General features: G+C 34.1%; 1 protein-coding gene across 2 annotated transcripts in view; it reads left to right on the forward strand.

Annotated features, from left to right (window-relative positions):
* Positions 1 to 5,785: 5,785 nt before the first annotated feature.
* Positions 5,786 to 13,389, forward strand: part of LOC118268234 (aminopeptidase N) — a 28,127-nt gene continuing 20,523 nt past the window's right edge. Inside the window, exon 1 of one of the 2 annotated variants that reach the window (XM_035582628.2) lies at positions 5,786 to 5,988. The gene's annotated coding sequence lies outside the window, so the exon portion shown is untranslated. Of the gene's footprint in view, positions 5,989 to 6,304; positions 6,471 to 13,389 lie in introns of those variants that run through there. The other variant, XM_035582629.2, reaches the window with a different exon arrangement.

The following is a 13,389-nucleotide window of genomic DNA, read 5'->3' on the forward strand; positions in this document are numbered from 1 at the left end:
ACCGCGAAACTAAGAAATTTCTATTGGAAATTGAAACCATAAAACCATACTGGCTAGTGATAGGCTAGTCTTGATAGTCTTCTGCCTAAGCTTCAGATCCCACGATAAAGATCAAGACAAAACAAGAACAAGATCTTTTTTATTTTATCTGACTGAAAAGATTTGGAATACTACATATTACTTTTTTTAAAGACAGTCTAAAAAAACGTCACGCCTTTTATCTCCTAAGGGGTAGGCAGAGGTGCACATTACGGCTCGGAATGTCGTTATACAATATACACCCATATTTCACCATTATTGTCCCATATAATAGGGGCTGAGCCTATTGCCATATACTGGGCACAATTCCAGACTCCGAGATAAATTTTCGAAAAACACGAAAAATGCCCAGTAATGCTTTGCCCGACCCGGTAAACGAACACGAGACAACTTGTCTGGCAGTCGCACTAGCGACCACTCGACCAACGACACAGTCTATCTGAATCTAAAATGAAAATAAAAGTCAAATAATATGTTTCCCGACCTCTACATCGAACCCATATACTCGACAATCACAACTCCAAGACTAACAAGTACTAAACAACTACCACGAATTCAATTGCTACAATCATTTGCGTCATTGAATGACAAGTGACGCGTTGGTTTAAACGACATGACTCCCAGACGTATAATTTTGTAATTTACACGTAGGTAATTTGCACAAGACAAAACGATTCTTGTATCAGATTTATTAACTACCTTAGTGACATATGTCATGTTTTGTACTACCGACTTAATTATTCTGTTGCGAGTGGCGCTAGTATCGTTTTAAGACTAGTCTATTTGTTTGTCGCTAAAAATTGATTTATGTAGTTTGTTATTTTAGGTTAATCTTTACTCATTTACTACTCTACTCTACTTAAATATTTTTTTTCTATATGTGTCGACATTTTAAAAGTACCAATTTATGATTTAATTGGAATAAACGATTTGACTTTGACTTTCGCTTTTATTCCGACTACAGATCACGAACTTCATATTCATTGGAACTGATAGGTAAATAAAGCAATTCATATATTTTTTATTGTATTTAGTTTTGAAATCCAATCTACAATTCTTTATCTACTGCACTCATGAATGTGGATTAAAAATAGTTCATCTAATAAAGTCTATGTAGATCGGACTCATCTATTTTAGAGAACGAAGTTTGGTATATAATTTTAGTTCCAATTTTATCCGCTTGCAAAAATAAATTGGTAGCTGTATACAGTGCCTACATAGTCATTGAACTTGACCCATACATTACTAGATGTGTAATTATTGCAGTTCCATTTCCTGGTATTCGATGGTCTTTAAATTATTATAAATGTACGGCATGTTCTAGTTTTCCTTGTAATTTAGGTACTATCAATCACGTATCTATTGTGACGTACAAGTTCCTTGTAAAAAGGGGCAGCTCTGAAAAAGTACTGAGACATTTGAAAATCTTAAAACCCTAACATTAAACAATTTATTTTTTTGGGAGGGTGTGGGGGATAAATGACTTCTGCCGCCTTTATACCTATATACTAAGCATTGCTGCATGATGATGCAGTTCGTACGGTGCGGATCAGTGGACGCAGTTGTATGAGTTTCTATACAAGGCAAAATAAAATTAGTTGCGTATGATGCGTGCAATGCGTACGATGTGGGCCTGTGGACGCTTACCCTAACCATGGCTACTCGTTGGCAGTTTCATCAGCTATAAAACTAGCTTAAAAATATAGGAAGGAAATCTGGTGGCACATAACATATTCGTATAAAATGGATGCCATTGTTATGTTACAAGAAGGCGCGCGACATTGGCATTCACCCAAGCGTGGTGAATCACGTGGGACTGATTAGCTAGTAACGTTGTTTTGAGTGCGGATTATAGCAAAACTTTACTACCTAGGTGATTTATGCATCTTACAATCATATTTTTAAAAGTACTTCATCACTACATAGTATAAAACAAAGTCGCTTTCTCTGTCCCTTTGTATGCTTAAATCCTTAAAACTACGCAACGGATTTTAATGCGGTTTTTTTTAATAGATAGAGTGATTAAAGAGGATCGTTTATATGTATAATATACAAGTATCACCATTGCACCCATGCGAAGCTGGGGCGAGTCGCTAGTTGTTTTATAAAACAAAAACTAGTTGTCTAAAAACCGAAAATCCACCAATTTCAATGGTGTCTGTGATATTTCAACTACATTGTAATTATGAGGGTTCATATTATATCATATCATATCTGACTGCACGGTTGGTGCGGTGGCTGGGCAACTGGAGCAACTCTTTGTGTGATCCACAAATTGTTGTTTCGGGTTTGGGTGTCATGTGCATGTGAAATTGTATTTTTGTAAACGCACCCACGACACAGGAGAAAATCCTAATGTGGGGCAACGTTTTTTTTTTAAATAAAAAAAAATATCAAATACAGTCTGACAGATGGACAGCAAAGTCTTATTAAGTAATAGGGTTCTGTTTTTACCCTCGGTCCTCGGTGCGCGAGCCTAACGCGCATTTGGCGGATGATTTTCATAAAAAACGTCGGGCCAAACATATTTTTTGTTGCATCTTACCACTATAGTACTATAACCACTTTATTACTTAACACAGCTAAGAACATAATTCACTCGGTTTACCTCACGTTGTATCCAAGGGCAGACTTGCAATTTTTATCACATTAAGCGGTAAGTACTGATAAAGTCTGAAATTTCATACTAACGATCTTCTTTGAGGACGAAACATCCTTCCTTATTGAAGATAAAAATTATGACATACATATGTGTTACTCGTACTAGCATATTGTTGACTTTAAGGTGATTTATGTTCATAATAAGATTTACATTAAGATCTTGAAGAGTTTATCCTGTTATTGTTTTTAACATTAAAGTAAGACGAGAGTGTAGCTCGTCGTATGTCGTAACAAATTCTCTTACAAAGGAAATTGGCAACATTTTCCACTACTTATTCATTACAACTATACAGATTTTACTCTGAATGGAGCCCCGGTAACCCGCTAGGCAGTCCGCAGCTCTGGGTCGGCATGAGCCCTACTGGGCCCCATCTATTGTGCTCTGATGGCTTTTTGAAGCGCGCGCGTATCGCGAAGCGTCCTTAACCCTATCAGAATAAAGTTTATAATACGTCATAAGTATGTATTATTATTTCATAATATTTACATATTACATAATATTCCAATAAGTTGTTTCATAACAATGTACTCGTAGGTACTCCAGTGAATCGATGATGGAAAATGTTAGCGGGTGTCTATTTCTGTTCATGGCTGAACCGTGGTTTCTTTTTATTTTGGTTTTAGATGCCAAAGATAACAAACCTTTATGTACAAGGAAATAAGATACGTATGTATGTATAATTGTTGAGTAGTGTTATTACATCTCTACGATTTCTAGGGATTGTTTTATCAACGTTTAAGATTAGTAGAGGAATATTCGGTCTGGGAATATTATCAAAGTACCTAAATGCTGATAACTTTGAGCCAAATTCTATAATGAATACAAATCCAGAATAAAGCTAATATTAGTTTTACATTAGTCTAAAAGTTTGGGTCAAAGTTACTCCCTAAGGCGAAAGAAATCCGATCTCATGGTAAAAAAAGACACATTGTCTTTTTTTATTGGTAAATGGTAGGCGAGAGGAAGTGTCAGACTCTTACTGACTAAAAACCACCCCATTCCTACTTCTGCTCTTCGAGCCAGAACCCCGATAAACCCGCTAGTAGTAGTCCGCAGCTTCGGAAAGATACGACCTACGATAGAGATTTGAAGACACTCAGATTGTATACCGTTCCACTACTTTGCAGTTCGCACAAGAAAACTAAAAGCGAAATATTCAGCGTTTGAGTAAGTGGAACATCTACCATGTAATGGTGACGTTTGATTTTTAAGGCTATACCTGTTACAGGGTCGGCAAAGCACATGTAATGTCCCAAGTGTTGCAAGTGTTTATAGACCACGGTAACCACTTACCATCAGGTGGACCATTTGTTTCTTTTCCACCGTGGTGGTGTAAAAAAATATTTCAATTTTAGACTAAGCGACTACAGGAGATCTCCTTTTACTCAACTGGAAATCGTAAGGTAACTGGAAAGATATCATTTCGAATCTCCGTCTGCATTTTCGAGAGTTTTAAAGTATTGTACCTACCTCGGTAAATGGGTTGACCATGAATCATCAGATCCATGATAAAGATAATTAATCATAATTATGTTTTCCTTCATCCAAAATGGAAGTCATAATGTTGCATATTAGTACTATCTGATGCCCAATATGGTTGCTTCAAGGAGGATCCTCTTTTCCCTGTACTAAAACCTTGAAGGTAAAGTTGTCAACAGTCTTGTATATCACGACTTGATGTGCAGTCGCGTTTCTTATCACTATATTGTTTCTTCTTTTTTCAAATACTTAATGGTGAGTTTTTATATTGTACTAGCGACCCGCCTCAGCTTCGCATGTGTGCAATGGTGATATATTATGCATGTATTATATATACATCAAAACGTTCTATTAAAAACCGCATCAAAATCAGTTGCGTAGTTTTAAAGATTTAAGTATACAAAGGGACAGAGAAAGTGACTTTGTTTTATACTATGTAGTGAAGCTACCAAATTGTGTGTGTGCAGGTGTTTGTGGGTGTGTAGTTCTTAAAAAATAAGTAGCAGTTACAATAATAAAAGTATTAATAAATCCTCTCCAGTGTCGATGAAACGAAACAATCAAAACATGACGTGTTGTCTTTATATCTCACGCAACTGATCGAATTACAATTACATGACCAATCCAGAACACGCTTATTAATAGCCCTTATACATATACAGTATTGAAATCACTCATACGATTTAAATGAAACTACAAATAGTACTCGTAAATAAAAGCATAATACAACTAAATATTTCAACAAAAACTGAAAAATCTAAAATTGAAATATTCAAACAAAGTAAAGAAATATATTATATGTACCTTGACCCCAGAAGAGCTGTAATATTAGGAATGTTACGGACATGTAGCGCTGCTGTTACAATGGCGTATTTGTAAAGAATGTTCAAATTAGCTCAAAGAGAATAATGCACTTTTTGGCTTACCTACTGGGCCTATTTTGCTCTTTTTTTTTTCGTATATCGTCAGCCAAGATGATAAAAAATATGTGGTTTAAATTAAGTCATAAGAGGTCTCCCCATACGGTATAGCATACACGAGAAAGACTAATTGAAATCTTTGTTAAAACAAAAACCTGAACTGCCCAAAAACAGGACGAGAGAACCGGTAACTGGCACCGAAAGGCTACGTCATTAAGTAATAATTGGTTTTCACCGAAATGTATTACTCATCGTAACACTTTCTTAAAACGATAACGAAACACTAAAAAATAAAAGTGCGGTTAATCTGAAAGAGTGGCGCCTGGAGATATTCTATCTAATTAGGTATTTCCCTTATGCAAAATACCTGTTTGATACTCATATGCCATTAATCTTATTTATGGATTCCAATGAACTTCCAAATTTAAACATTTAACTTCCCACCAAAAATGACTCTTCCACGCGAACATTATCTAAACAATGTTAAGTAGATTGTTATGTCTTTGACAGACAAAACTACGGTACAAGGTCAGACGTAGCTACTTTTCTTGCTCGTCATTGGCCAGTGAAAAAGAACTCACGCGTTAATAAATACAACTCTATATTGACACAGCTGCCGCTAGAAACACAGGTGTGCTAGGGGTCAACGTAAAATGGTCGTCAATACGTAAATTGCGCTCACCGTACGATCGTGCATATCGCCATAGATTGGAGTCGCGCGCACAACGCATAGCCGTTCGGTTTATTTGAATTTCGAATTATGTTTTGTTTTTAATTTCCAGCAAGAAGTTTTGTGTTGATTACTTTTTGTTTTTCTTCGTTTGAATTTGGAAGTGACTGTGTGTTTTGTTTTATTTTGGATCTTTATTTTTCGGCCGGCCAGTGACGGTATGTTTGATTTCATATTATTCTCCTTTATTTTTTCCTTATTACTACAATATTGTACACGTCAATTAAAATTGTATTAGTAACAAAATAACAAACATAAAATACATAAATATTGGTACAAAACATTGTTGTTTACACGCGTTTTCTGTAATTATCTATCTACTATGTCCTGCTTATGTATGAATCAGTAACAATTCAATTACAAAACATATGTCTAACGGCATTGTTAAAATATGTGTAAATAATTTAAATAGCAAATAAATTGAGGAGTCATTGGCTTGGATATTAGAGTAAAACAATCGTTTGTTATTTAAAGACGTGTTTATTACCACAAAGACCTGTTATGTCATTAGTTAATTTCTGAAAATAATTATGAAATATTCGAAAGACGGTAGAATGGAGGTATGTGTTAATGTTCTTAGAACTATGCTACCCTACGTAAGCGGTGTATTCAGTAGCATTTTCTCCGTGGAACAGACACGGTAAGTACTTAAACAATGCATGTTTAATTTAACTGAAACGTGTTCGTTTGCGTTGAGAATTTGAAACTACTGCCGTTGCGTGTACCCGAATTTGTAAGTTTAATTTTGTGATAAAAAATTTCAACGTTTTGTGTCGTACAATCTTTTCATTTTTAGATCTATTTTATTGCATAACTTTCTCCTTTGTCATGTGTGCGTTTAGAAACATACAAATTGACATACACATCACATTATTATAACATTAATTAAATAAAAGGGCCAAAAGGGCCCATAGTTGGAACATATTACTGTATAAAATTGTAGACCACACTGTACACTATGAATGCATTAAAGTGATTTGATTTGATTTTGATTATGCCCTAATGTGTGAATTACATAAAGAGTTGCTTCGTTTTTCAATCGATTGGCTGCCCAGTATGGCTGTAATGACAATCCGTCTTATGAAGGTTTCCAGACAGCCCACTAGTAAACAACATCCAGGTTTATGAGAGACCTCAGCTTTTCTTAACACAACCAACTGAAATATCCACTCTTTCTAAAGTATAAACTCCGCTTCGTTTTTACTTCACACCCGCAGGAAGAATAGGGACAGTGACAAATTAATTACGTTCTATTCTACAGTCATAACATGGCATACTGTTCCAATAAATCCTATGTAAGCTGACATTAAGTCCATATTCCTAAAATACGGTTTCATTGACCTGAAATATGCATAAAGCATAAATAACAGAAACCGCCAAGATTTATATCTGGCACGTTTTATTATTATGAGTTTATTTATTATCACAGACGAACATAAAGCTGAAAGATTGATTCCAATATTGAAGTGAACGATCAATTCAGCTTCTGGTGTTTTGACTCAATATTAAAAAAAGTGCATAATATAATATCACTCCTATTAATAAGAATATCTCCTATAAATAATAATAGAGGAAGTAGACTTGCGGATTTAATTAATGTTAACAACAATTCTTTAACCGTTTTTAAATGAGTTAAAAAAAAGGTTCTCAGTTTGACCAGTATGTATGTACGTTTGTGCGCGATTATCTCGCGTTTGGCTGAACCGATTTTGATGCGGTTTTCCGCATAGTGTTTTTCAGACATAGGTAAAGGTTTTAGATATATTAACCGACTTACAAAAATGGAGGTTCACACAATAAATTCTGAATGCGGTTCCCTTATTTTAAAAACAGTTTTTTATTGTCATGTAAGAATCTACTTACAATAATGTTACTTATATACATATAAGTATTGAAGTGTGATTAGTGTTTTTTTTTTCAAAATAATGAAGCTAAAGTAAGTACTAGTCAAAGTATGTACACTTTACCAGACTTGAGAATCCTACCGACGACGAAGACGCAAAAATCTTTCATAGCCGGTAAAAACTAAAAGTACCTACGCGTAATGATATGTCACACGATACTTTTACTATTATCTATGCAAACGATGTTAATTGTCCGATGCAAATACTCCAAGAATTCCATCCATCTTGCTTGTGTTTCGTTCCACTTCAAATATTTCATTACCATCTGTTTCAATTAGCTATTCAATTAATCTATTCGCGGCTGTGCAATCATCTCTATATTTAACTAATGTTTATAATCTGCGTACGTAATCTGACTAAAAGATACATAAAATTAGCCAAATTAGCTAAAAGATACATAAAAAAAATAGGAAAATAAATAAAAAGTAACTTACCTATTTAACTAAGTTATTTTTTATAAATTATAAAATATATATAATTTAATCATTATAATTTAATAATGATATTTTTTATAAAAAATTACTTAGTTATTTAGCTAAGTAAGCATAAGTTCCATCTTAAATTTTAACAAATAATTGGAAAATTAAGTACTATGCTATTATAAACAAAAAATATTGTTCTACTTTAGTGTCAAAAATCTACAAACTAACTAAGTATTAAAACAGAAATTATTTACCTTATTTAACTCATCTCATAACTAGTACTCTTACTCATAATTTTGGAAAATAAAATAACAATTTCAATCATAGAACATGGTATTCTTGGTTCACCACAACATTGAATTCATCATAATTTCACTCATGATTCACAACGACGGGCTACCTACACTACCTAGAAAAACAAATTAGAGAAACCACATTTATTCAAAATTATTTATTATTTAATTTTATTTGGACAAATTTCATTTTAGTGAGTCAATTTCGAAGTCATAAAATATCGTGGAAAGTCCTACCAGGTGTTACATAAAAAGTCATTAATTTTGTATTTATTGTGTACCAGCTGAGTCAATGAAATATTAGGGGATATTCCACGTCGATTGAGAAACCAAATTAAAAGTATTGTGGTAAATTGTATCAACTTGTATTGACCATTGACGCACTCATGCCACAGACTTATATTTCTGTGACTCGTGAAAAATTTTTTTCTTTTCTAGAATTATTGCCGAGCTATTATAAAATAACTTTTAGGACATTAGATACAAAGTTTAAAATTCAATCAATTTACCAACAATCACCTAATGAACTGAATCTTAGGCGGTGCAAAACCTATTTTAATTTTCTTACTTGTTAGGGCCGTACTTGTTAATACAAGTTAGTTTTTCGTTGAACGAGACTGCGTTCGGCACTCTAATTGGTCAGCTCCAATGAACAACCAATCAGAACGCCGTACGCCGTTTCCATCTCGTTCAACGAAAAACAAACTCGTACTAAACCCTCTGCATACGTACTGAATAACTTGGCACATGGCACATAAAAGGAAAAACACATAATTAGGAAACTGCAGTAAAGTGAAGAAAATGAGCTAATTTCAGTAACAACAGGGACAAAATCACCAGTATGGAGGTTAATGCATGTTGCATCACTTGCATCCCGCCACTTGAGGGAAATGGATAATCGTGCTCAAGTAGGTGATATCACTATGAGCAACAATCTTAGAACATTGTTATTTCTCAATGCTTTGCGTAATGATGCGTAATTGTACGCCATTATGGCTTGTTTTCTTAGATAAATACAGAAAGGAGTAGGCAATTGTAATAAACTGTTGATCCCCGGTCGGTTATTAGGTATGCATGTCCGAGGATTTAATAAATAATATCATATTGGAATACAATTATTGGAAATATCGTAAAATTACTATTAGCTTGATGTCCAATCAGGTATGGGCTCCATAGGACCAATTCAAAGCTTAAACTCACAACATTCTTCAAAGGACTTCAAAGTCAAAGCATTTATTTCAATTAGTTCTTAATTAGGCACTTTTGAAACATGAAATTGAATTGTCAGTCAATCTGTCCGTCAGTGAAGCTAGTTGCTCGTTCCAAAATGTAGCTTTGAATGCAGAAGAACGAACATGAAAATCCATCGGTACCTACTTCTTTCCAAAAATTTTTTTTTTTTACAATCTCACTGATAGATTATATTGAATCCTTTACCTATTTTATATATACGTGAGAACAACGTAACGACAACACATCCCTTAAAAGGAGATGGCTAAATGACTGACCCAGGCATAATAACAAGAATACGAATTTCACGCTAACCCGTATCATTTAAATATTCACTTATGAATTATTTTGTGTTTAACTAATTCTTATAACTTGGTGAACAAAAATTAACAAAAAATAAGTTTCATAATTGATTTTTTTCTGTTGTGGTTTGACATGACAACACGGAAGTAGGTACTGCAAGCTAATATTAGGACATTAGTTTCCCCGAAAATCAAATCGAAATAATTAAACGAACATCAATTTTTAATAACGGTAATATAATGACTTTTTTCTGAAACCAAATAATTGTAAATGTTTTGATCGACACAAAATATATATTTTGTAGAAGATTGCACAATCTTACTATATATTTTGTGTCTGTCCTTGGTTACTTTGTGTTCATTATCTAGTATAAGCAGAATTGTTTACCTATCTACCTCATATATAAATAACTTTCGGCTCAGGTTCATCAAAACGCCTTGGTAAAAGTTCACAGCAATGTTATATTTTGAAGATTTTGTAACGTTGTTTGACGTAGGAGCGCTACTTTATTTTCAGGATTGCGCAGATATGCCAAGTTTCTGGACCTTCTTAACTACAAAATATCAATCTTTAATTATGCGGCTTTATTTATTGCTAGGTACCATATTTATACAATATTTATTTGTACGGGTTACGACGTCCATACTTTGGTTTAGCCATGTCCTTTCGAAATTATTGGGACTACAAGACTGTTTCATTAACAAAAAAACGCTCGATAATCGTTTCACATCTAACCAATAAATATTCATAAAAATGAATAGCAATAACTTTTCATAACAAAGTGCAGTGTTATCGTCGCCCGCATGCATTCACCACGCACCAGTACATTGGACATAGTGCCTAGACTATCGAACAGTTGTTCGTTCTGCGCGTTACCCATATTACGATACTGGCAATCTTTAATTCGACATAGCTGCGGTTTCAAGGCCATTTCTTTTTAAACACAGAGAAAATACATTATGGTATTTTATAATGGCCTTTCTTTTGTGTGTGTTAAGTTTAAGTCACGTGTATTTTTATGACTTATTTGAAGTTTTAAAAAGTCTTAAGTCATATACAATACATGTATCTTTTTTTTAAGTGGCAAAAATCATCCCGTGACTTTTCCCGCCTTGGGTGAGGTGGGAGGGAGTGTCAGACTCTTACTGACTAAAAACCACCCCGTTCCTTCTCCTGCTTTGAGCCGGAGCCCCAGAAACCTGTTACGTTGTCCGCAGCTCCGGAACAATACATGTATCTAAATATGTAATTATTATCTGTATCGACAAGAATAAACTGTTCACTGTTGTCATCGTCATCATCAAAAGCCTATTAGTGGCCAAAGCTGACCAAAGCCTCTTTTTACATGGAGAAGCATTAATTGCCACGCTTGCTCAATGCGGGTTGGCGATTTCAAACATATATTATAACTAGCTTCTGCCCGCGACTTCGTCCGCGGAAAATTAAAAAAAATAGGGTTGTACTACCCCTAACATTTAGGGGGATGAAAAATAGATGTTGGCCGATTCTTAAGATACCGGATAAGCACAAAAAATTTCATCAAAATCGGTCAAGCCGTTTCGGAGGAGTATGGCAACGAAAACTGTGACACGAGAATTTTATATATTAGATTAGAAGTTACTTATAAGTAAAGTCACATTGATACTTGCCGTTGGTAGGTTTCGAACTGGCATCCTCATGGTGCATAAGAAGCGGTTGATTTAAAGCTCCAGGAGTCTGTTGAAAAAAAAGAGTCCGCTGTTGTGCCAAAGATTTGTTCCATATACTCTTATATGGAAAAAACGCCAGTAATACATACTTTTTCTGATTAACACATTGAACGCCGTGGTGGTCACCGGTGACGGACGTTAGCGGAGAATTTGCCTTTAACAGTTTTCTATTGGCAGTCAAAGACAACCTGTGAAAATTCTCGATGTGTCAACCATTATTTTAATTTATTTCACAAGCTATTTTTAACAAAATGAAATTCTACTTGCGACATTGATTTTCTTCGTGACCTTCCGACTGATTTCGTATTGCAACGGTTTCTTATTTGTTTACACTGTGACTAACACGGAGCGCGACCAATGAAATAATTTGTCATAGACTGGATCTAACGACTAAACAATTTGATTAGTCATTGAAATCTGTACAATCTGATATTATTGTAATGACACAAGTATAGGTACCTACCTAAGTATAAAAATATTTTGCAACTTTATTATACAAAATTGTACAATTTTTTTAAAAGAATTAAGCACTACACACATTATATTCATTCATAAGTATAAAAATATTTAGCCAACAAAAATGTAGGAAATTAAAAAATATTAAGTACATACACAATTTACTCACAAAATAAACAATATATTAAATATTGACACGATAAAGAAAAACAATTTATTTAGCACAGGGGACGGTGCACCAAAAATACACACAAATAAAAAATTACAGTACATAATATATGAAATACAGTACAACGCGACAACGCTTGCGTTGTGATAGTGAGGTTACCGGAGGCTTAATTACCCCCCATTCCCAATCCCCAATTCCCCAAAAACCTTAAATTCCTAACCCTCAAAAGTCCGGCAACGCACTTGTAACACCTCTGGTGTTTCGGGTGTCCGGCGGAGATTGCTTACCATCAGGTGATCCGTCTGTTCGTTTACCGGCCAAAAACACGTTATCCACTTACAACGTCCAAAGCAGTATTACTGCCTCACACGTCTAATTTTCAACTTTATACAACTTCGCATAAAATTACTTTTCCAATAACTGTCACGAATCACGACCCTCGTTATTTCTAAAACAATAATTAAATATACGTTACGTTCATTGATATTTATATTTTGTTATAATATTAAATCTGACAGCTCTTTTGTTATCCGACGATTACATTGTTTGAGCAACAATAAGCTATTTGCATAACCACTGATTTATAGATACTTTAATTATTAAATACGATATTTAAGTTACTGTTGGTACCAATGAATATTTTATATTTTATCGGTCTTTGTTTTACTACACTATAAATGTACACTAATGCCACGGACAATGTAGTTTTGGTACTTATCGCTAACACGGAATAATAGAATTGAGTTTCAAGAGTCTTTAAATTATATTGTTCACATAAGTTGACAAATTATTTACTTTGAAACCCATTTTAATTAAGATGTTTCAAGAAAAAAATATCATAACTACAAACTAAACCGCCGCACTCAGAGTCATTTAATGGTAACTTAACCCAATCCTTAGCAATTGTTTTCAGAACAAAATTGTAGCTAAGGAATAGTTTAAGTAATCATTAAATGACTCTGAGTACGGCAGTAAGGCCAGATTAAAGTTTTGTTAACATTAAAAAACTAATTAAAGATTGACCAAATTTCTTAAACAAGAGTTGCCCAAAAATTTTAAAACGAGTGAAGGAA

Source organism: Spodoptera frugiperda, chromosome 29 (genome assembly GCF_023101765.2).
Source record: "Spodoptera frugiperda isolate SF20-4 chromosome 29, AGI-APGP_CSIRO_Sfru_2.0, whole genome shotgun sequence".
Lineage (NCBI taxonomy): Eukaryota > Metazoa > Arthropoda > Insecta > Lepidoptera > Noctuidae > Spodoptera > Spodoptera frugiperda.